This window comes from Corapipo altera, unplaced genomic scaffold (assembly GCF_003945725.1).
Source record: "Corapipo altera isolate COAL_440 unplaced genomic scaffold, ASM394572v1 0, whole genome shotgun sequence".
Lineage (NCBI taxonomy): Eukaryota > Metazoa > Chordata > Aves > Passeriformes > Pipridae > Corapipo > Corapipo altera.
The window spans coordinates 33,150,515-33,173,663 of NW_020884872.1; the positions used below are offsets into that span (position 1 = coordinate 33,150,515).

Below are 23,149 nucleotides of genomic sequence, written 5' to 3' on the forward strand. Positions count from 1 at the left end.
AACTTGAAACTTTTCCTCTCTTAGCCTCTCTGTCAAAGCAGAAACACCCAATTGTGCAGCTGCTCCAGGATGTGCCAGTGGTGGGACCAATAGGCACATAGCCCTCTCTCCCACTGGACAGGCAAACGGCCACAAAGCATTGGTTCCAAGAAAGCACAACATGCTCCAAAACCCATAGCAAAAAACATCTGGCCATTCTACACCAAAAAATTACTGCACCTATCTGTGTAAAGGGGAGCTGCCACTGAAACCACAAAAAGTATCAACATCCTTTCCTCAATCCACACATCTTCCTTCTCCTCCTAAAACGTGGTCCATCAATGACTCGGGCCCCTGTTGCAGAACAGTGTCAGGCATTCACAAACGCCAGGCTCCTGACTTATGTTTCCTCAGCACTACAAGCAAATATTCTGAAGATGTGGCCCTTAATCCCCATACATCCTATTTCAGAAAGCATACCTGCACACTTTTGGCCTCAATATTTACAATTGCAATCCTCCACCATCAGTTTTCTATGTTCAGACTATCTGTGGAATTTTTTTTTAAATACTTGAAAAGTAATTTAAAAATGAAAACCAAAGTCCCAGTTGACTTACACTGCCATGTAATTAATAGCACAACTCTGGGAATGCCTCACTATCAGACCAGAGGCCCAACCAAGAAACAAAAGCTTCCTGCTGTCCTCTGGGTTGTGAAAAGAAATACGGGAAGGTACATTTTTCCAAGCCCTTCAGCATGATTTCCCAAAGACAGATCAGCATTTTTCAGACCAGGAACACATAAACCATTGGACACAAATGTTACAACACAGTTACAAACATCTTCTTGTTTTGAGGTTGCTTGCTGACAGCTCCACTTTGCAACTTTGCCAAAGGTATCCACACATCTGGTGTTTCCTTGGCCAAGTGCAACGCTTCTGTTCTTCTAGCCCTTGTACTCTGTACCTAGCAAGACATGAAAGAGGAAGCAGCTCCTTCCCACCCATCTTTGACACTTTTGCAAATGTTGTGAAGGGGTGATTCATGCTTCCCTTCTGCCCCCCGAGCAGTGAGCAGCATAGGTTTGACAGTGGCAACAGTGGGGGGATGGCTGGAGCTCAGCTACACTCCCAGCTGTGTTAGCCAGGAGACAATGTACCACAGCCAGGCGACACCACTGCACAGTCCACACCATCTCCTTCTTTGATGTGGAAGACCTGGGATCAGGACAGAAAAGATTTCCTTGAAGTTCAGGGGTTTTTTTTTCTCCTTTCTTTGATGCTGCTGTTCTTGATAAAACAAGTTGTAAAAGACAACGGCTGTTTCTAACGTATAGTGATGAAGGGTTGGCAAAACCAGAACTTTTTTCCCCTCTAAGATCAGAAAAATTAATTTAAGAAAGGTAAAATTCCCAATTCCTTAAGAGGCAAAACTCCTTTGCCTCATTCACTATGAGTCTTTAACAGTTGAAATTACTGAGAAGGAGAGCTAATACTTTAACAGACTCCTTTTTGGCAGAGAACATAAGAAATTTCAAAGACCTACTTAAAAAAAAAAATTCAGATAAGGAGTTTACCTAAATGAGAACAGACTAAAATGCTGTAATCATACTGATCATTATAGATACACTATTAAATTTACACAAGTTGTGAGAATTTCTTCCTTTCTAAATTCCTATAATGCTGTGTGTTTTCAGTTTAGTACCTACCTGAGATTATCCAGGACAGAAAGTATTACTTCTGAAATAATCCTCTTTTTATTTTTGGTATCTTTGTACTATGACCCATCATTACAACAATAAAGTCAAAATGCACTCCAAGAACACAATTTCAAGCATTCAGTATCTGAAATCCTCCCTTCAGGAAAGAGAATCACACAGATCAGCAACCTGTCTTGCTAAATTTTGGTGTTAGATGAGCAGAGTCAGCTTTCTAAGCAGGAGAGAGGAATATCTGTGCTTTCTCTCAGTTCCCTTTTCTGGATTTCAGAGCAAAAAAATCCCTGTCTCTGAACAAGCTTCAGCCTTACAGTGCCAAGTCCCACCATGTCCAAGGATCAGAGGTATCAGTCTCAGGGTGTTTTGGGTAAACTTTAAGTACGTTAGTGGAAGTATGCTAAACTAAGATATTCTTCTTTTTCTTCAGTTCTGAAGGAGATAAGAACCAGGTGGGCCTGACCTGCTCAGAAGACCTTGTGAAGAAGCTCACTGAGCTGCCTCTGTCACACTTTGCCCACGAGAAAAAAACAGCCAAAAAAAGGCAACTGATCTTGAAGCTCCTCCAGCATTGTTTACATTTTAATTTAACTTTCAGAACTGGATTATTATTGAAACATATTCTCAAAAAAAGAGTTGCCAATCTTTTTAAAATGTCCTAATTCTGTACTGTTGCTCTCAGCCATGCAGCTGTGTGGTAAGCAGTGCCCTGCTCACAACATTGCTTTGGTATTTAGAGGAGATGATTGTCAGTCTTAGTAGAGACACCATTTCCACATCTCCATCCTCACAGAATGTCAAAGCCTTTGTAGAAAATCTATATTCTTAATTCCAAGTATACCAGGAAACAGACAGCATGCATCTCCCAGCCCTGCTCTTTTGGGCTTCTTGAAGCTTCAGACTATCTGGAAGAAAATATGAACAGGGACAAATTAAGGAGAAAAGTGTTTTGGACCAAAAAAAATACAGAACTAACCAGAAGAAATAATAAAAACTGCAGAAGGTAAGGACTGACAAAGGAGAGAAGAGAGCATTAAATTCAAAATCACTGGGAGAGAGAGGACTAACACTATTCTGCTCTCAAGCTTAAAAGGTAAAAAAAAATCCCCCAAATTCTAGAGAGTTAAGTAGTTACATGAAGAAGGTTTTAAGTTTTCTTTCAGTGAAAGAGTTAAGTAGGACAGATTATTTACTAAAGAAATGATCAAAACACAAGTCAGGCACTCAGCCTATAAATAGCTAAAACAGGAAAAAATACGCTTATGATACGAGATAGTTCTTACACATGTTCAGCAACGGTGCACACAGTCCAACAGATGTAACTTGTAGCCAGCAACCAAATTAATAAATAAATAAATACAGGTAAAGCAAATGAACTTAAGTAACTGTAGCCTTATTGAGACCTTGTTATAAGTGCAGAAATCACCACAGTTCCTCTTTAGCCTTTCGCCAAGACTTCTCCAGAAATGTCCTCTAATCATCTTAAGAATCTATCCAGTTGAGCTTTGAAAGGACATTGATTCCCAACATAAAAGTTCAACCTCAGATAACTGGGTTTGATGATATCTACTTACTGGTGAAAAATAAAGCCCTTCACCACAAAAATTATCAGATGCAACTTTCCTTGAATCATTCATCCCAATTTTCTCATTGGCTGAAAAAGAGTGTTGAAAACCAAGGTATGTCCCATCTGCTCCTGAATGAATATCCCCATGGCAGTGAGAGCAGAGTACACATCTCAGAAAAAAAACCAACAACAAACCAAAACAAAAATAAAAACAAAATTAAGAAATTCTCCAAAGCTTTTTCTTTCAGTCATTTAACCACAAACTCCAAGAAAACTCAGACTTTAAATGAAGCACGAATCCATTCAAAATGCAGATAGTTCCACTTCAAACAGCTTGAAACAGTTCAGGAAAAACACATCATATCACAACTGCAGGGCAAGTTCCCACCACTCGAGAGGAGAGTTTGGGGCCTCCAGTCCCAAAGGGCTGGATCAGCAGCTCTGGGCCACAGCTGGCAGCCAGGGGCCACACACCACACTCTGAGCTGGGATCAGCAAAGCCTGGCTCGCTCCAGCACAGTCTCTCTCTCTTTCCCCATTGTGGAAGAAGTTACCACAGCACGTTCAGCCACGTGTTCCTGCAATTGCCCAAGTGGGGCAAGCAAATGTGCTGCAGCACACCCCACCTCCCGCTGCACAGAACGGGCCCCCGCTGCACCCAGTAAAATGTGAGCTCTAGAAACCAGCCTACGTCCAACACCAATACATCACATGCAAATATTAGCTTGAGAACACAGCCCAAGAAAGCAGAGAGTTTGGGGACATTTGAGGAATTGGTTTTGGTAGGAGTATGCTCTACATAATCCAAAAGGATCTCAAATGCTGAAATTTTAAGTGGAAAAAATTATTTCATATAAAAAAAGGGGGAAGGATCGTGCCAAAGAGTGAGATAATCAAGGTGGAGTTTCAATGATTAACAAAAAATTGCTGGATTACAGAAATTTTAGAATATTTTCTGACTTTGCAGATGAGAACAGTGTTTCATTTGACTGAAAAATTATGTTGGGAAGGGATGCCCTATGCCTATTTGCAAACCACTGGTCACATTTTGTTTTTAAATAGACACATTTGATCTACAACTGCTTGTACATGTTCCCAGGCTCAAAATAAGACAAAGGGGAAGCATGTCTGCACTTCAAACAGCACTTCCTTTGACATTGCCTCTCTTCTTTCCTAAGTCTGTAAAAGCATCTTTGAATTTTAAATTAAAACATAGTCTCAAGCCTGGCATGGATATTGAAGATTGCAATTGTTGTGCAATCCATTAACTGAAATATGTATCCATATGATTTGTTTTGCCTTTTAAAAACAGGCATAAATAAATAAATAAATAAATAAATAAATAAATAAATCTTACCCTACTTAAGAGGACAGAATTCTATGAAGAAAATCAGGAAAATTTTACGTACAGCAGTTAAAGAGGAAGAAGAGAAGAATATAATTTTAAAAAGGAGAAACAAAGGTATTCCACAGTCCATGCATTGAAGGAAAGAAATTCAAATGGAGATATATTTAAAAAGATGATTGAATGGCCTGCTGAATTGGGGTTTATGAGACCAACCCCAGTAAACTCCATGGAAACTAATGACAACATTCCCACAAGAATAGAATTGGTTTGCATGGTAGCACAATTTAAGTTTTATCCCTATAGCAACACAACATTTTCAGGTTTCTTCTGTCCCATTATCTCATTCTCCTATGCTACTGGCTTGCAGAAAACCAATTAAATCATTTTTCTATTAAGAAAATTTGATTCAATATTCTGTGTAATATTTCTGCTCAAGTTAAACCATGAGACTCCAGTCTCAAAGGGCCCTTGTAAAGGGAAGAACAAAAGGATCAGATTTCTTCTTCCAAGAACAGCATAGCAATTACTCTAATATTAAATTTTATTTCAAACCTCCAAGATGTCCCTCAAAAATTCCCTTTTAGTTCTATTTTAATTAAATTTCAAACACCTTGGCTGTTCAGCTGCTTACCTATCAATTCAGAGTGAGCAGAAAACATTTTAACAGCATGATAACTGAAGTGCTTCAGAGAACACCAACACACTGGATCTTCTCTGTTTGAATGCTCTTTTTCTGTGCTCTGGACAGCACAATCTGCCTTTTTGCCAAATGGATCAGCCTAAGATGTTCCTTTTGGGACTGGAGCTCCTTTTCGTTCCTAAGCAACAGATTTGCATAAGCTGAAGGAGCAAAGAAAAATGCTTTCCACATCATTTATTGGCCTGCCTGATTAAAGTAAAAGACAGAAGAAAGCAAACAGCAGCTGACAGTCTTTTGTGCAACAGCTTTGACATACTGTTAAGCTTTCAGAAATACGTCTGTGATTGGAATAAAAAGAAAAAAAGGTTCAATAGGTGAAAAAGGGAAAACAAAAATTCCAGCACTGAATTATCGCAATTCGACATCACAGTCCCAGAAGAAGGGTCACATAATGGAAACAATTAATTTAGTATTAGACTCCTACAGGGTGGTGTGGCTCACGTCAACTGTTTTGCCTTGCCATTGGATGGGTGCAGTGAAGAAAGCAGGCTTCCAAAAGCAGGCACAGATTGGAGGGAAAGCATGTGAGGAAGTTTTCCTTTTTTTTTTTTTGTAGAAAATCTCAACTTCCCAAAAAGCTGTTTGTGTTTAGTCATGTGTGAATTTTTCATGTGACCCACATTAGTACCTGTCCAGCTTCTGTCCCCTGCAGGGAAACATCACAACAAGCAACCCCATCTCTTCATACAAGCAATACCTTCACTATGACTGCGCAAACAAGGTTCCAGCACTCAGTGATACACCAGTCTTGTCACCTGGAAAAGTGAATTCTGAGCAGTGTCAGTGAGCAACAGTAGCACCATTTATGCAACCTAAAAGCCATGCTTTAATGAGTCAGTACTGTTCCTCCCTCCCACCCACATGATAACCAGGGTCAGGAGGACACTGCTGTAACAATGCTGTCACATAGCTGAATCGGCTTGCAGACACACTGACCACCAGGACTCAGATGACAATCGGTTACACTTGTCAAGTAACTACAGCCATTCCCTTCCAATGTCCTGGACGAATCCAAGCACCTTTCCAATAACAGGAAGGTCTGACACTCTACTGTCATCTCAATAGGTTATGAATGGGGAGTCTCAGGCTCTTCAGACAAAGCCTGCATCAAGACTCATGGTGAGTCATGAAAGGACAGAATTGCCTTTCCTGATGCTTATCACCAGGTGTAGGTCTGCTAGCTCCTCCTTTTTACAGCATCCATAAGACAACTCTCCCACAAATAGAGAAAATAATGCAACCCTAGCACTCCCGTATCATAGCACAAGGCTGGAGTCACTGTGTCTTTGCTACCAAGTCATCACAAGGCTGAGTTTATTTTTCCCTGCTGTTTTAGCAGCCAGCAGGAGCACACAGATCACATACTAATTCTACAGGAGCAGCATCTGCACAATGCAGCAAGTAATGACCAGGTATGATGAAGGGCAGCCAGGTCAGTACTATGCATCTGCAGCATCATTCCACATCCTGAAACTTTGGAGGAAAGATGAAACTTGCTGCTGTTAAAATATAGGGTCAAATGCTATCCCCATGTAGGAATCTCAAGCATAAAATGCACACACTTCAAAAATGAGAACCTATTCGAGAATCTATTATGATGGTATGGGAGAGGTCTAAGTCTCTAAAATTTGCTCCAAAGGTATCCCACTCACATGAATAAGAAGGTAGGGCCTGTCACTGCAGCTTATTCCACAGCATGCAACCCCCTCTGCACTGGCACTTGTGCTACAAGAACTCAGAGGTGTTTCGCTTGGTTTGCTTTATCTGTGTACCTAAGTCTGACGTTCAAGATAAAAGTCACAAGTAAAAAAAGAAAATTCTAATGTTGGTGGGGCTAGATGGATGAGGGGATTTCTGCTGATTTACTAATTAATTCTTACAGAGCTGAGTTAGTTCTGAGTGAACTAATTAAACTTATGTACAAAATGAACCTCCTTCTGCAATATTTGGTCTCTCTTCAGGCTGAAATGAAGTTAAAGAATTAAGCACTGTCATTATAGATTAGGTGTGCTGAGATCCATTTTTCTACACTTACTTGCCTCACCCTCTTAATAATGATATTAAATCTTTGAGTTGCACCATTTCATCTTATTTCTTCTTGACTAACTCACTCTCCATCTCTTTTTTGTGTTCTTTTCCTCTCACCCAGTTCACTCCTCCCCTGCCCTGTTTAATCTCTTCTGTTTGCTTCCAGTTTTGCTGTGCTGCTATCTCCTGCAGCTGTCCTCAATGAGCATTTCTTCCATACTTCTGTTCCTGGTTGTTCCTGCTGCTGCATGGGTGTGTTAGGAAGCAATGCTGCACAGCAGTGCTTTGGGGAAGACTGAAGTTTAGCACAGAAGCACAGGGCTTACAGCATGTTCAGCAGTTGTGAAAAGCTCTCTCATTTCTTAGCAAAGATAACACTGCCCGTGTAAACAGCCTGCAAAGAATGAGAAAGGAAGTGACAAGAGCAATAACCACCCCACAGAAGAGAGAACAAGCACGTGCACATGGAATTAGGCTGGCATGGCTCAGGCACCTTTCATCCTGCAGGAAGACTTCTGTCACAGATTGCTCATGCCCGTTCAATTCAATGTGAGTTTGGTTGGCTGCCCTTTGTATGTCGTGTAAAGGGAGTGCTGTTACTTTAATCAAAAAGGGCACAGCTGTGGATGGTGGCTGTCATGTTACAGGTAAGAGAGAGGAGCCACAAAGATACGAAGGCAAAGGTCTGGAGTCTTTAGATTTCAATCTAAGCAACAACACAGCCCCTCAGCCTTAGACAAACTGTTTATTTAGAATCATAGAATGGTTTCAGTCGGAAGAGACTCTCTTCCTTAGCTCAGTTACAGAGAGGGTTGTAAGTTAGTCTTACAGCTTCTCAGTCGAGTCTGCTTGGCAACACCCCCACCTTTGGGAAGGACACCCACTGCATCACTGCTGAGGGCAGCTGTCCATGCAGGGGCAGCTCCACAAGTCTCCCATTCCACAATGCCTCCACATTGTGCATCCAGCTCCGTCTTACAGCATGTGCCCCCCAATGACACGGCAGGAGTTAATTATATCCAGTGGGGTTTTTTTTAAATGCAAGCCTGCAGCTGAAGCTCTGGCTTCAGCATTGCCTTATTTTGACTTCAAAAAGTGAACAAAGGCCGAAATAAAAATTACTGTTTAAAACATGGGCTGTCTGCTGTCATTCCCACCCCTTTCCTCTACCTGTAAGTACCTGGTAAATACAACTCTCTCCACTTTCAGTTAAAAAAAATTACATGGCTTTATCTGAAAAATAAGCTGGAAGATATTTTAGGAGAATTTGTATTATCTATGCTTAAAAGTATCTTTTCTTTAATATCCAAATCAGTAAAAGTATAATGTACAATTTTGCAAAATTATAGTATTGAAAAAAAAAAAAGAAAAAAAAAAAAAACAAAACAGGCTTCAGAAGCTGTTTAAAAAAATGTACCACTGTGTGCATTTCTGTGAGGTGAGTGTGAATCAGACAAGAAGCAAGTCATGATTTAATCATTTCCTTAAAAAAATAAAGGAAATACTACAGGAGAGGGTAGAAGGAAAAACAGAAATAAGTAAATAGCTTTTATTTCTTAAGTTCTATTTTTTCTCCAAAAGAGCTTATAGTCTGTAACATTTTATACAAGAAAATAAGCTGTTTCAGTGAAAATTAATCCAAAGCTTTACTTTTGATATCACCTGATAGGCATCCACATCTATCTTGAGCTATGTGTCATGATAGTTTGCCTGAACTTCACATTCAGAATGTATAATTCAGTGTACTCCCCTTACTGATTTTATGTCACTGAACCCACTTAAAACAGTTAGAGTTATACTGAAAGAAGACTATAAATAAGTTCAGGTCAACAGCATTTTTAGTTCCTGCCAATAAAGTGTCCACATCCGTATCAGAATTAAAGTATTTTAAAGTGATGTACAGCACTACTGTATTTTTATCTAAATCCCAGAAATCTCTTCTACACCTGCAGTACATAAAGCAAGCATCTCCAAAAATATCTTGTACCATTTGCATACCTGGAATCACTACTTAGCATGTCAATTCTCAAAATTTGTGCCCTAACATAAACCCACAGTACTAGTTTTTAAATCTGATTATTTGTTTCTAAGACTAAAAGCACCATTTCATTTTTTTCTTTTACTTAATAATATATTCTATATTAATTCATAAGAATATTACTGAGACTCAACTCTGTTAATCACTTGTAGAGAGTGTCATCTAGTAAGCATAAGTCTATAAACTGCCTGAATACTTAAGATGCTTTTCAGTGAAAGGAAGGGGAATGGTATTTGTTTTCTATAAATGAGCAACTATTGTCTCCAAAAAGTTTCTTGGTCATCCTACTACCTCCTAACTAACATTCCTTGAAAGCAGACCTGCAGAAACCAGCCATGTGAGAGGCTTGGCGAGAGTCGCCCTGTTAAACTGAGAAAATCTCCCAACATCTGGTTCAAGCAAGGAGAAATCATACAACTTCACTCCAGGAGCAACTGCTTTGTAAACCAGGAGCACTCATGAACCAGGGAAAGGAGGGCACCACAGCCTGTTGCCCTGGCATTTACCTCTAGTGAAAGCAAGAACAGCAGTGCCAATTCCTCACATGTTACCTGATTACTTGAAATAAGAAAAGTTTTATTAAAGTCACCAGGTAGAATGTCCCCTCTTGTGCAGAACACTCACTTTCAGTTGTGCCTATGCCAGAGCAGCTGTCCCAGCAACACACACATACAGAATCACAGAACAACCACACAACTGAAAGACCTCCACATTCGCCTTTACTTCTCTCTCATCATTGAGCCTCACAGCATAACTCAGAGGGTTTCAAATCCACATTTGGCAGATCACAGCTGGATATGTCCCACACAGGAGGTGCCCAGAAAGCAGTTCATTTAGCTGTGAAGGGATTCCCAGCCCAAGAGCCCTCTCTGAGCTCACCATGCCATTAGATTGATGCCCTGCTGCGGTCCCTGCCAGCAGGAGCAGAAGTCTGGCAGAATGAAACAGCTACAGAAGATGTGGAGAAGTGATATGGCAGCAGGGCATAAGTGCTGCTCCTAGCCATCCTTGGGAGCAGGGACCACCACCATCTATCAGCTAGGAAGGATTGGAGAGATGGGCTCTGTTTCCAACACCCCCAGCCAGATCTGCTCTCAACCTTAAATCACCTCTCCCACAATGGTCTTTATGTAGAAAGGCTACATAGCTATAAATTCATGTGCCATCTTACTGACAGTCAGCCTGAGGGAAGGGGCATTTCTGCTGAGATGGCAAATGCGTGACAATTATTTGTGCCATACTTTACCACAAGTCTGCTTTTTACAGTTAAAAGTCTAAGACTGTCACTTTTCTCACAAAACTGAACTGTGTGAAGACAGGAATTTCCCCCCAAATGCACACATTTACAAGTGTACATATATTTCCAGACATAACAGAGGTAAAGATGAAACAGTGCATATTGAAAGAGAGAAAATCTTCTAAGTCTTATGAAGAAAACAAGCTTCAGGATTTTTGCCAGTGTGTTTACAAAAGATAAGGAGCTACCCAAAAGATCTTACATTTTTGATGCCAAGAGATAGAAAGATTATCTGCTATTTTGTACCCTCTGTATTACTGTAGCAAGTCTCATCAATGCATCACACATTAATTTTATCACTAGAAAGGCAGTGATGCGGATTAATGGAATTACACTTAAACAAAGCAGATCAATAGCACTCTGTTATCAGTATTACACAGCAAAGCGTGCCCCCAAGCCCTACAAACATAAGCTTCTAAGGGTAGATGTGCAGTAGAGAATCCTGATGGCTGTAGCTTCAAACATAAAGCACTAAGCTCTCAGGTTTTGTAGGTATATGGTCATATTTCACAATGTTGAAATGTCCTTCTTTCATGTTACTGTCTCAGTTCTGCACACATGCACACACCCGACAAATACAGGGGGCTTTGATTTGTTGTGTATTCAAATAACAACGTAGTCAAAAAGTAACAAAATGTCCTTTAAGAATAAGGTCTGTCAGAGGCCACTCGTAACAAGGTACATGTTCTAAACATCAATCATTTCCAAACCTGTTACATTTACTACTCTCTGTCTTCATCCCTGAGAACAAGTTCACAGGGAAGCCCTGTTAAAATGAATTACATTCCCAGGCACGGGAATGGATCCACCCGAACCACTTCACTGGTCATTCACGCTTGGGTTGTGTCAAGCTCCCGCAGCATCCCTAAGTAAACAAGCACTTAATTTGGTTCAAGCATAATTGCCTATTAAGTTGGGGCTTGCCATAGTAACTGCAGCTATTTAAAAATATATAAACAATAGAAATTTAGAAACTCACAGAGTCACTATTTCAAGAGCAGCAAAGTCAATCACACAGGTGACTTCCAATTCACCAGGGTAAAACCTGCTGCCCAACATTCAAGTTTACTTTACAGCAAAGGAACCACTTCAAGGACTTGCCCTGAGAACATAGAGTAACAACTGTAAAATGAAACCCTCTTGATGTGAACATAAACAGGTGTGGAAATTATACTAAAATTAAATTTCTCTTCTACAGCATTGCAAGAAATTCTAGCAGCTTTCAGACCAGAGGATGAATAAAATCAAATCCACAAAAAAGAACTTTGTGGGGATTTTTTGTTCCATCTTTTTGTTACAACCCTGCAGCTCAGTTCCAACCACCCTGAATTTTCCACCTCACCTTGAGTATCTTGGAAATCTTTGAGAAACAAAATTAAAAATAAAACAATCAGGTGATTCCGACAAGAGTTAGGACAAAATTTTAAAATCTACTCATGGCAACAAGCCACCTTCCAAGACAACTCTCTCACTTCATGAATAAACAAGGTACTAGCCAAAACTTAACGAGTATATCAGACAACACCTAATGTAAAACATGTAGCTGGAAGAGATATCTGTTAATTATTTAATTACACTATAAAGTCTGTATAACCGATCAAGAGAATTTGTTGGTTTAAGCATAATGGACAATTTCCACCTACAGCAAGCTGAAGAAACAAGAGTTTTGTTAATGAATGCGTTGGATATTACAGGTACATCACTAAGGGACTACCAGCTTTTTTGTAAGTCACACATTCAGGAGTTAAGAACTGAAAAGTCTGGATTGTTCGGGGAACACTCCCTGTCTTGTAACAGAGATTTTTATTTTTTTTTTTAAACAACTTTGGTATTTCAGCTCCACTTCAGTTTAAATATTGTGATACCTATTAAGGTAAAAATTTTAAGTTAACAGAGCTGACCACATTCCAAACACCACTCTGCTCTCCCCATCAGAACCCTCAAGAGAAACCGATAAACCCAAGACCTGTAAACAAAACAAAGCCTTACCCATCTTCAGCAGGGTAGTTGGGGGGGAGGGCAGAGCTGGGAGTATTTGGGTACTTTTCTAAGACTCTGAGAGGTTTATTCTCAAAATAAATAAATTAGGTGCGACAATCTGAAAACCAAAGCATATTAGAGATATTTCATCAATTGCATAGTCCCTATTAAAAAAAAAAACAAAAAAAACCAAAACGTAAAATTCTAAGCTGCTGCAAAGAAAAACTGCTGTACATTTTCTAGAGAGCAAGCTTAGATAATACTGGGACTAAGCCTTCCTGCTATACCCCAATGCTGTACAGACTGCTTCCTTCTCCTCCTTCCTGGCCGCTACAGAGACAACTGGCTGCCTGCACCAGCCAGACTTCACAGCCCCGGTTGCCTGGGAAAGCTTAAAGAGCCTATTACACTAGATCAAGAGAAACTCTGTGTTTACAAATGTAAAAAAAGGTAAAAAGTGGAACTTAAATAAAGTCAACAATCAGAACTTTAGTAAGGACTAGAATAGCATTTTCTAGCATATAGCTCAGATATTCTCTGTCTGAGCATAAAACAGTTTAAGTAAAACTAATATAAACATAATTCAGAGATTGCAGAATTGCATTACAGTATTATTAGAAATTCCGCTTTGAAAAACACACTAACAAACAACATTGCATGTGTATGTGTTCAGTAAGCTTATTAAAATAAAGTTATGCCAAATAAGTAACTGGAATGTAATAAGGACTGGAGTCACTCATTAGCCTAAGCTTTCCATTTCCCACAGTTTACAGCAAAGCCTGGCATGACCTTCTAATTAAGAAGAAATTCCTCCAGCTAGCTTTCCTTCCCCTTCAATAACGCGCACTCTCCAGCCAGCACTTCAGGCAGACTGGCTACATCCCACAAAGACTACTTCCTCCCAACAGCCTTCCTGGCACAAACACCTATTTACATGTCTGAATGCTACTCCAACCTGTCATCAAACGGCGCGGGAATAAAAATCAAGGCAATAAGAGCCTACTGAAAGGCAAAAACTATTAGCAGAGACGTTGATGAACTACAGGAATACTCACGCAGATGAAGTGTGTGTCTGTCTTTGCTCATCAGAGGGGAGAGACGGAGTACCAGACCATCCATCTGGGGATTTTCCAGCTTACATTGCTGCCTTCACTATAGCATAGTTACTTTAGCTCGATAATTCTCAACTTCCTCACGAGGAAGTTATTCCATGTCCTTAGACAGGCACTATAGATCACCTCCTTCCTCCGAAGAGCGGGATGAACTTGCACAGGGCTTTCTACTTTTATTTTTTCCCCCCTCTAACCCGCTCCAGGACAGCCTAGGAAGCACAACTCCGACCATCTTTGTGTTACAGACACAAGGGCTACGCGTGAGAGAGAACAAGACAAACCTTACACTCAGAAAGAAAAACCAGAAATGGTTTTTAGGCGAGCACCCGTGAGGGACCCCTCCTGAGGACAGGCCGCCTGCCCGCTGCCCTCAGCGCCGGCCGAGCCTCCGCACGACGCTCCCCGCCGCGCCCCCGAAGCGCCGCCCGGCCCCGCTCGAGCAGCGGGATCGCCCGGCACCTCCCAGCCGGCGGGGAGCATCGAATACCGAGCGGAGGGAGAAATAAATAACCCGAAATATGCGCATGGGACTCGCGGTCACCAGCGAGAGGGGGCGCGGCGCCGCCCGGCCCCGCAGGCGAAGCGCCCATGCTCGGGGAGGGGGTGAAGCCGTCCCGCGGCGGCAGAGGAGCGATACCCACCCCGCTCGGCGGGCGGGCCGCTCCCGGCCCCGGCAAGCCCTGCTCACCCGCTCGCCGCCGGCTCCCGGGAACGGCGCTGCCCGGCGGCGGGAGGGGCCCGTCTGTCCGCCCGCCCGAGGGCTCCGCTCGGCCCAGCCGCCGCCGAGGGTCGCGCCGGCCCGGCGGCTCCGCTCCTGGGCCGCGCCCTGCAGGGAGTTTCCTGTCTGAGTCACTTCAACCGGGAGTTGCGCAGGGAAACACCCTTCCTGCCGCTCCAGCTCCTCCTCCTCCCGCCTCATCCCAAACCTGCCGCCCCTTCCCGCCCCCGGCAGGCTCCGGCTTCGGCTCCTCCTCCTCCTGCCGGGGAGCCAGGAGTAAACCCAGGAATGCTGCAGGCGGCAGAGCTGCGTCCTGGACTGCCCTTTTGCTTTTCATGAAAACGACGTTTCCTGTGCCCTACGCATCGGGAAATATGTCTCTAAGAACACAAAACCACGCCCAGGAGGACAGCGACCCCTCGCACTCGTAAACAAACCCGCCCCCGGCACCGCCCCGGCACCACCGTAGGGAAACCAGCGTCCCGAGGGCACCAGGGGCGGCAGGACAGGTCACTGGGTTTTTTTCCCCCGCTTCATAATTTTGGCAGCGTGGCAAAGAAAAGAGACCAGCAGTAAGGATGAAAGACCTAACATTAAAGAAACAAAGTGGATCCCGTGGGAAACCCCTTTAAATGTCCTGCAAAGGGTGCTCATACCTGTGGGGTTTATATCCAAAGTAACCACACTTTGTTAAAATCAAAACCATAAAAAACTAGGCTGTTTGCTACTGTCTGTTGACAATCTCCCACTTTTCATCATCATAGCTAGGCTTTGCGAACGAAGATTTAGGAAAGGCTCTATCCATATTTGCTACAAGCGCGCTGGTGGTTAAAAAGGCCAATGCGAGATAGACAAGTCCAGTTGCAAAAGGCACAGCAGAAAGACTCCTTAGGAGGTATCGGCAAGACACGATTCTTTCTGCATTGTCTTTTCTCCTCAAGAGTGATCCTGTGTGCGTTCTCAAAGGAAGCAGCAACGTTATAGATGCTGTGTCTCCAAACCACCCAATTGCAGGCCAGAGTAGACCAGTTATGTTGATCAGTATGGCCAAGGTTGAGATGTTGTTTCAAGGAGTCCTTGTATCTCCTCTTCAGGGCTTCTCTCTTGCAGCAGCCAGTGGCAAGTTCACCATAGAGCATGATCTTAGGGAGGCAGTGGTCCGTCATCCTGGAGATGTGTCCTGCCCAACCCAGTTGTGTTCTCAGCAACATGGCCTCAATACTCGTAACTGCCTGTTCTAGAACAGATGTGTTAGTCACATAATCTGACCGGTAAACCACAACAAACATACGTACTTTCTCATTTTAAAGTTTTCTTACCTTTTCTATGTAGTGTTGTCCCTTTTAAAGTTCAGTTTTTTCATTTCTTCAAGATTCCATCTAAGAAACTGGATGCTGCACCACAAACTGCCAGCTCTTCATCACTAAAGTTTCTCAAGATTGTTCTTTCCATCCACTATTTTATGGCAGACAGAATCCACAAACTACTCTGTGTAGGGGATACATTCACCTGAGAGCATGGAGATTTCCAATTTTTCCTCAAAGTCTATTTGCTCGTATTTGTTTGCTAAACTTGCACCCAACATTTTATTTACTCTTGAAAAACCTCTCTAATCATCATTAAATTACATAGTATTGCTGTAGCAAGCAATTTTATGTCTCTGTTTTCAACAGCTCTTTGTGGGATACTGTGCTGTTAATGATCTTTGTGCTGACAACAGAATAATTAGTCCTTTACTTCAACTATTGTTTGTTGGGGTTTTTTTCTAACAAGTTTGCACCGCATTAAGTTTCTTTAAATAATCTTTCTGTAATAACATCAACAAGAAAGCCTTTGAAGACTGGGGATAAGGTTTTAAACACCCCAGTTTTCATTATTTCAAGTGTGCTCTAATCCAATTATTCCACCCTTTCCTAACATCAAGAATTTCCACAGCTTGTGGAGAAGTTAACACATTGTTGCAAGATGTTAGTGTTACCAGTTCATCTTATCACAGGTACACCTTCACAGTCATGTTTTCCCCAGTACAGCAACAGCCTTTTTATGAAACAATTAATTTTCTATGACGTGGTTGCCATTCCTCTCTGTGTATTTTCGTAATCATTTTGAGTGCTTATATGAAATGAATTAATTTCAACCATCACAGTTCCTTAGCAGCCTAACTTCTTAAGCCAGCTCAGGCAAAACTGTAAAATACAACCACAGCTGGATGCTTGTTTCTAAAATGACAGCTGATTCTCTCCAGTGCAATCCATCCTGTGCCCTATTCCACAAACTCTGCTTGGGACAATGAGCTTACTATCAGAAAGAATAACTCACCTTCATAACATGGGATTGGTTTTGTTTCCTTGTCCCGAGCAAGTGCAAATTCAGAACAGCCTTGTCTTGATGAAACCACTCGGTCTACATCTGTTATCAGGCAACGAGTCATCAGGCCACAATGGGGCAGCAAGGACAGCAGCTGAACACTCCCAGTGAGATCCATCAACAGCAGCTTGCCCCCAGATGGGCAACACTTCAGTCTGCCAGTCTCTTCCATGTAAGACTGCCCCTGCAGCTCCTGTACCTGCCGAAAGCCATCTGGTGCCAGAAGCAGCTGCTTTGCATGAAAGTAAGACACTGCCAACCAGCATCATACTCTTGAGGCAGTAACAGCTTGTCCTGAGGTCTGGCTGATGCCCCAAGTCTTGCTATTTCCATCTGAAGTAACTGACTGGGCGAAGGAGCTGCTTCCCCACTGCTGGAGCAATCTGCTTTTCATCAGCATTCCATACTCCAGTTTATAACAACCCATAAGGTCATACAGAAAAGCACTGATGATGATATGCAGCTACTCAAGATTTGTGTTGCTTTTCCTAATATTTGATATAGGAATTAGAGCACAATCACATTTTACCATCTGGATGTCTATGTTCTTTTGTAACACGTGGTGGACCTATCATTCCAAATGAGCCCAACTAGCATCATTCCAGATACCTGATTTAATTCTGTAACACCCTCACAGCTCCCTGCTCTTTCCACTTTAGTGGAACTTAAGTGCTGCGATAACGGTACTTGATTAACAATCACAGAATCATAGAATCAGCTGGGTTGGAAAGGACCTCTGAGAACATCAAGTCCAACCCCTGATCCACTACCACTGCTGTTACTAGACCATGGCACTGAGTGCCACATCCAGTCTCATCCTAAAAACCTCCATGGACGGAGAATCCACTACTTCCCTGGGCAGCCCATTCCAATGCCTGATTACTCTCTTTGTAAAGAATTTCTTCCTAATATCTAACCTAAACCTCCCCTGGCAGAGCTTAAGACCATGCCCTCTTGTCTTCCTGATAGCCGCCTGGGAGAAGAGACCAACCTCCACCTGGCTACAACCTCCTTTCAGGTAGTTGTAGAGAGTGATGAGGTCTCCCCTGAGCCTCCTCTTCTCCAGGCTAAACAGCCCCAGCTCCCTCAGCCTCTCCTCATAGGACTTGTGTTCAAGTCCCTTCACCAGCCTCGCTGCTCTTCTCTGGACCTGCTCCAGCACCTCAATATCCTTCCTGAACTGAGGGGCCCAGAACTGGACACAGTACTCGAGGTGTGGCCGCACCAGTGCTGAATACAGGGGAAGAATCACTTCCCTAGTCCTGCTGGCCACACTGTTCCTGATCCAGGCCAGGATGCCATTGGCCTTCTTGGCCACCTGGGCACACTGCTGGCTCATGTTCAGAAGGACACTCAGCAAGTCTCCACGACCTGCTTCTCCCTCTACTGCATTCACCCATCTCAATTATCCTTGCCATCCTGAACACAGGCCTTCTAGGTCTAGCTGAAGATATAATACCTACATATTCCCAGTCAAGCCATTAACTGATATTCTACCCACTGGAAGTTAGGTGTGGTTTTCATGAGGCCAATGGCTAGATTTAGGATCTCAAGCTGCCCTTTCTTGGGTGGAATTTATTTTAACCTGATTTTAAACCATGCCTGTCAACAATCTTTAGCAAGATCTGTAACACTAATGTATCATGCTTCTGGCAATTATGTACCCAACACCTAATCACACGAGTATCAGATAATACAGTAGCTACAAGCTTAATGCAATTGCCTGAAGACTAGATAAAGCCTTTGTTCAAGACACTATGCCAGCCACAGTCAGATGCTGAATTCCTGAATTCCAGCTATTTTTACTTTATTTTTAATTTCCTTCTTTCGGCTCTTAAGTATTTACCCAAAGGCAATGAAAATAAATCTTTTCCAGGAGCCCACAGGAATACACGGAAGAGTTTCATTCCACAGCAGCCCAAGGGCTTCAACAAGAATCTTGTGTTTCTGCCACTGGGTGTCTTCTATAACTACATTACTCTCTGGGTTTGCAGATATTTTGGTATTTAACAGCACATCTAGATATTCTTTTTTTTTTTTTTACCTGCTGAGTTCACAGATTTTTCGTCCTCAGAAAGGAGGTAAGGTAACACAGGAAACTGTCATGACCTGACACACAGAAAGATATTTATTTACGAAATCATGACAGGTAATGGTCACAATGACCCCAAGAATAGGACACCATGCAAAAATACAAGGAAAGAAAATAGGTAATTATCTATAAGCCAGTTTAAAAATTAAATCCAACCTCTGGCAACCACCTGTCCATGCTGTAAAGAACTGGACAAGATTTTTCACACAAGGCGGTAGCATGGACTTCACATTATACATGGCAAAAAGGTTTAAAGTATAGCAAGGCTACAAAAACATCACATCCTTCCATGTTACATATAGCAAACCCATTTTTTCAGCTCTCAGGAAATAGGCACCTATGCAAAGGGCACAGCACTTGGGAGAGCTTAAGCAGAAGAGACCAAGTATAAAGCAGCAAAGAGGTCTCAGTGAGCAGCCAGCTCAGAAAGTGAGAACCTGCCCGCAGCAGGAAGCTTGGCCAGCTACCTAAACACAGAACTCCTACCAGGAGCCCCCCACTTCACCAGGCCTTACACGAAAGCAGTGATCTGGGTCACCCATACCTACCTTTAACTCCAAGAAAAGCCAGATCCCTGAGAGCACATGTGCTGCCAAGAGCACAGCTGACAACAGCAGGCATGCTGCATATTCATAAATACTAATTAGCACATGATGACATGTGCAGTGCACAGCTCTCTGGCTCCAATTTCCCTCCTAGCGCTGAATGACACCATCTGAAGTGGATCTGAGCAAGCAGGGTTTCCTAGTTCTGCTTTCCAGCTCCCCGAAACACTACACAAGAGTTCTGTTGCTAAGTCTGTGGGATTTAACTCTTTATGCATACAATGGGCCCATGTCCCCCACTCTGCTTTCCAAGCCTGCTGCACACTGTGCTGCCAAACCACACCAGAGTCCACCCACCAACTCCTAGACAGACACTAACATGCATTCAATCATTTCTTGATTCTTTTGCAAATAACATTCATTTTCCTCACGTAGGACATCAGTACAGGAATTAGGGCATGTATGTTAGGCAATTCAGCCCCCTCACTCTTCACCCCAGCCTCGCCCCTCTAACTCGGGTAACCTGTGACCCCGTGCAGCCTTTCCAGCAATAAAGGCACAGTGCAGCAATAAGCCACTACAGCATCCAGTAAATACCAACTGAAGCAACGAGGAAAGGTTTTTCTCTAAGTGTGGAAAGGAGTACAGGAGGAAAGCTGAAAGATTTGCAAATCTTTATAGTTAGTAAGATTAAAAAGCACATCAGAGGGATTTTCTTATATTTTTAATCAGCCTGCAATTTAGAGTTGCTATCTTTAATCTGTGCTACCACAGAAACCATGCAATCAACAACTGGTTGCTAACTTTTTTGATATCAAGAGCTTGACATAAGCAAAGGTCCTCAAGGACCTAGTAGTTAATTAGGGGTTATTAAAACTAAAGAGCAAAGAAAGCATAGGAGAATTTACTAAATCTGCTAAAACATGAGGTAGAGATTACAGAAGCCCACAGGAAAAAAAAGGAGAAGGAAGAAAAGTAGCAAGTCAGATAGATAAGGGCTTCTATGCTGCAACTTTGATAAGACGGCATCCAAAAGTTAAAGAGAACAAATAAAGGTGGAAATGAAGAACAGATGAAACTGTGACAGCATCCAATAATGCAGTGTGTTCTTTTCCAAAGAATTTTATACCTCCTTAGAAGCTTAGAAAGTTCCCTGCTTTGCCTGGTGTTATATATGTTTTCCTTTAGCTAGACTTGACAATTTACAAAACAAAAGACGATGACGGAACTCCTTTAAATCTATATATATATGCAATAGATTAAACCTTTCCTAACATCTCTGAAGTTGCTTACTTGAAATTCCAGATGTGCAAATAAAGCATACTCAAATGCTATGTCTCCTCCAACAAAGAGGAAAAGTGTCCAAAAGATAAGATTCAAATCAATTCAGAAATAACTGATGAAAACATGAATTTGAAATCAAGGTAAAAAAATGTCCAGAAAGAATGGATTCAGGTCAGAATACAAGTAACAAAACTGCTCTGTAAAGAAAGCAGAAAATGCTACAAGGAAATCTGAGTAAATAAACAGCTAAAATACCCCCAGTCTCACAGAAACCCCTTATGTTTTTCCAAACAGGTAAACAGCCATTTTAACTACTGCCAGGGGACTGGTGAAAAGGTCCTGGTGGTATCACAGGACATGCACACTAAAAAACAAGACTTGTTTTTCTATGGTTCTAAAGAAAAAGGAATGCCATTAGATGGACTCATTCAAGGGGATTTGTCGGTCAAGTACTACTGACACCCAAATGTTAAACATGGAAGATGTCCCTGCCTAGAATCAATAAGCACTGCCAGAGCTAAATTTTCCATTGTGCTTTTCTGATGACAGATGTGCAAATATTGGAAGTTGCCTGAATAAACGGCATGCAGACATCACTTGTCTACAAAGTGCATAGAAGTCCCTGCAGAATACGAGGTTAATTCCCAAGCAGGAAATTGGGTGAAACAGCAAAATCTTTCACTTGCACAGGGTCTTTCACATAAAATAAGTAAAATCTGAAAAGGGATTTACTAGGAATTACTGTTTCAACAACATGAAGGATTGAAGGTTTTTTTTTTCTCCCATATCTAGCCAATATTATCTCAGGTAAGGCTATGAAAAGCAGGAATTTCACTGAAGGTAACAACTGTATAGAAAGGAGAAATAAAGCCACCATGTTAGACTGTTTACGAGCAGAGAGTCCAAGACATACATATACTCAAAACGTAATGAACTAGTGCATGCAAGTGCTGAACTTCCAAGTAAAAGTATGCCTTTTAAAACTGTTAGCATGCTATTCAATTGTGCTCTCGGTGAGCAAGAAACAGTTAATAAAGGACATGCTGTCTCTGCTAGCAATAAACAATATAGAATCTCAAATGAGAACCAGCCAGGGCAAACTGTAAGTACAAATTACTTTTAATAGGTGTCCAACTACCACAAAACAAATTCACTTGGAAAAGTGTGTCTTGTGGTAGTGAAGGACAATACAAACATAACATTCTCTAAAGCAAAACCTCCACTCACTCAAACAAAAAAGAACATGTTACAGGGCAGCAGAAGGTTTCTCAGTGTTATACTTTTTAAAAAAATTAATTTCTTTTCCTGAAAACATTTCATGGCTATAACTCGGAAGATCCTTCTGAGATCTCCTGTTCAAACAAGAACCTAAATATTCACTTTCATATAAAGTAATTATTAGCTTAGAGCTGAAAAAATAGTTTTATAATGAGCCACAGTCTCACAGTTGGTAGTAACATACTTCATTTACCTTGCAGACACAGCCCTCAAACCTTAAGTTACTGACTTGATTTCAGCAGAAACACACACAACAGTGAAATTCTTATTATTAAATCTTCTATTTATTCAAATAAATCAATAGATAAATAGCTATGATTGATTTTATCTTTTTTAATGCAGGTGTACTGATGCGAGAATTTAAACAAAACTTTAATGGAGAGGAGACAGGGCAAGTTGTCTTGTGCAGAACAAGTTCCACATTTACTTGTCTAGAAATGTACCATTCTGTATCACAATCTACTACTTTACAAGAGATTAGCTATTAGATGTAAAGTTTGTTTGCAAAAGGCTTAGAAGGAGGATAAAGGTCAAGTCATATCTGACCACCTCTGAAACATCCCAACAATCCAACAGTTAAAATTAGTATATTACACAGTGTAATCTTGATCCTACTTAAACTGACAAGAGTTACCACTCAAATTAGTAAGCATTTGAAATGTTAATGTAAAAAATTCTGGTATTTTATGTTCTACTATAATCCATTTTGATAAATTAATCTTGTATTTTTTACATCACCTTATTGTAACAGTTTTCTTAGAGAGTTCTTAATAACCACTAAGCAAATAAGATGCATGCTTCTTAGCCTTTTTAAAAAAGCCCATAATTAACTCGACCAACTTTCTGAACACTAAGATTTGAGTCACACCACTCCACACTACTCTGTGACCTATTCACATCTGAAAAAATAATGGAAAAAGTAAATCATAAATTACTCATAATTAAAGAAAAAATAAATCCTTTTTTCAGCATGAAATATATTTAATGTATTTTCAATTAAGATTGTTTACACAGAATGCATTTTACACTATACATGTTTTTTGATGTTGAAGCATATACAAACACTGCCACCACCAATACACTTACCTGTACATTATTTACAT

At 41.5% G+C, this 23,149-nt stretch overlaps 1 protein-coding gene across 2 annotated transcripts in view; it reads right to left on the reverse strand.

Annotated features, from left to right (window-relative positions):
- CYFIP1 (cytoplasmic FMR1 interacting protein 1) overlaps positions 1-14,607 on the reverse strand; it is a 73,636-nt gene extending 59,029 nt beyond the window's left edge. For both annotated transcript variants that reach the window (XM_027642815.1, XM_027642824.1), the window contains exon 1: positions 14,451-14,607. The gene's annotated coding sequence lies outside the window, so the exon portion shown is untranslated. The remainder of the gene's footprint in view (positions 1-14,450) is intronic.
- Between the last annotated feature and the right edge of the window lie 8,542 nt (positions 14,608-23,149).